General features: G+C 59.4%; 1 long non-coding RNA gene across 1 annotated transcript in view; it reads left to right on the top strand.

The window, feature by feature from the left end:
- Positions 1–700, top strand: part of LOC106736398 (uncharacterized) — a 33,439-nt gene extending 32,739 nt beyond the window's left edge. The window contains exon 4 of the long non-coding RNA XR_003546785.1: positions 588–700. This is a non-coding gene — a long non-coding RNA (uncharacterized LOC106736398). The remainder of the gene's footprint in view (positions 1–587) is intronic.
- The last annotated feature ends 1,582 nt before the right edge of the window (positions 701–2,282 follow it).

Genomic DNA, 2,282 nt, shown 5'->3' with positions numbered 1-2,282 from the left:
GCCCCTTTGCGGGGGGGGGAGGGGAGAGGAGAGCACCCCAACTGCAGGACTGGTGTGTCAGGGAGCCTGAGGGCAGCCTGCAGCTGAAGGGAGGCCAGCCATCAGGGAGTGCAGTTCTGTGTGGGCCGGCTCTGGCTCCCACGCTTTCTCACAGACTGGGCTGAGCTGGGGCACAGGAAGGGCCGCCTGGCGGGTGGTCAGCTGGCTCCCACATGCCTGACTGTGTGGCCCAAGGCCTCGACTCAGCAGCTTGAGAAACGCCGGGGCCTGTGTGCGGCCCGCAACTCCTGAGGGGAGAGTGAAGGCAAAGGGGTCAGCGTGGCTCCCCGGGCGATCTCTCACTGTCCTGTCTCTGGCGAGTGTGCATGCATTTACCCACAGCTAAGTAACAAAACCTAGCGTTCCCTGGTGGGGACCAGGGAGACTAGAAGCACCTAGCATCCCTCTCTTCAAGCAGTCTGATTCGCGCTGGTAAATAAGTAGGCCCCAGTTCCCCCATACCGTCCATGGCGGGGGTTGGGGTGGGGCGTGTGATCTGTCGGTCGAACCTTCCCTCCTAAGACCTTACTTCTTGACTTTTATTCCAGCTGGTGAGGTGTCTGGGAGCTCCTGGCACCAGAAGTTTCCATGGCTGTCTAGGACCTGTCTGCTCCATGCCTCTTTCTTCAAACTTCTTCGCAGACCTGCAAGTGCCCGTTTCCTGCCATTAAATTCCCATTTTGCTTATGTTGACCAGAGTTTGTTTTTATAGTTAAAGATCCCACAGAAAGCATTCCAAAGTCAGAGAGGTGGAAGTAGTTTCTGGAACGGAAGTCCTATGACCATGGTTGTCTCACCTCCCCATTAGCACAGAGGCCCAGCCACAAGGTCAGATGCCTGTCTCTCCCCGTCTCTGGTCTGGGTAGTACACTCTGACCTGGCCGGGGTCCTGGAGCAACCACAGCACGGGCCGAGTGGACAGTGGTGTCTCTTATGTTGGTGGGTTTAACAGTTGGCTTTGGGTAGGGAGAGGAAAGAGGTCGGCTTGTCATGTCTGCCAATTTCCGTGGTGTAAACACTTCCACTGTTGCATCCTGCAGCCTTCCACCGGCTGCCACTGAGGCAGAGCTGGGAAGAGGGCACGCCCGCCCTCCTGCCGCTGTGAGCCGCCACGGCAGCCTGTCTCGTCCTCCCACCTATGGCAGGTGTGCAGGGTGGGTGATGACGAAGCCTAGCATGAACACCCTCCTGTGCCGTGGGCATTCCGGGCACTTCTCAGTATGACCCGATTTCCTTTCATTGTGGCCTCCATGCTACACGCCAGCACTGCCCCCAGTTCGCAGACCGGAAGCGGAGCACAAGGAAGGGCGTACCCAGAGTGGGAAGTTGGTGTGCCATCGCTCGACCCCTGGTAGCTGCCTGCAGGGACAGCTCACTGACGGACTCCTGCGCACAGTCAGGGTGGGGGACGAGAGGCTCCTGCCTTCTGGGATGTGGAGCATGGCTCTGACGCCCAGCAGAAATGACGGCGACAGTGTCCCAGGCAGACGGGACACAGATATTTCCTACGTGTGCACTCCAGTTTATGCCTCGGCTACCTTTGGGGAGCTGGAGGGCCCCCGGCAAGGAGCACTTGCTCACGTTGTCCCTGGTCTTCACAGCCCTGTAGGCAGAGACGCTGTTCTGCCCACGACGCAGATAAGGAAAAGGAGGGCCGTTAGAAGTCCATCTCCCAGGCCAAGGCACTGAATCCCACACGGCCAGCCGTGCTGCTGGAGTCCTGGATCGACTGCATGAGGAACCCCGGGCACGTGTGCGTGCGCCAAATCACAGGAGGGTGGAGGAGAGGAGACCACAGCTCCGTTCCCCAGAGGGGTGCTTCCTCACCTTCTCTCTCTCTCTGGAGAGCTCACACGCCTCTTAGGAAATCAAATAATAATGATGAAGTCGATGTATCAATCCCGTACAGCTGATGAGTAGCCTCGAAACGGTGGAGTTTGCCAGTCCTGGGCATTTTGTGGATGGGGAATGGGCACAGAGGCGGGGAGCGTGCCATGGGATGGCTAGTGCTGGCGGAGGCCCCGGCCCAGCTGTCACCGAAGAGTGACCGTCACACGCCAGGGCCTCTCCCGCTAAGCAGACCCTGTGTGTGGCCGGCATGACTGTCCTAGGAAGCCTGGACAAGGCAGCCCACGACGGCGACTGCCACGTGACGACTGCAGCCCACACCTCAGAGGGTGCCCTCCTAACCGCCTCAGCTGTGACCAGAGCCTCGCTCTCTCCAGTAGCTCGCCCCTCTGTTA

Source organism: Tupaia chinensis, unplaced genomic scaffold, assembly GCF_000334495.1.
Source record: "Tupaia chinensis unplaced genomic scaffold, TupChi_1.0 Scaffold139733_1, whole genome shotgun sequence".
Lineage (NCBI taxonomy): Eukaryota > Metazoa > Chordata > Mammalia > Scandentia > Tupaiidae > Tupaia > Tupaia belangeri.
This window is presented reverse-complemented; position numbering and strand designations above follow the sequence as displayed.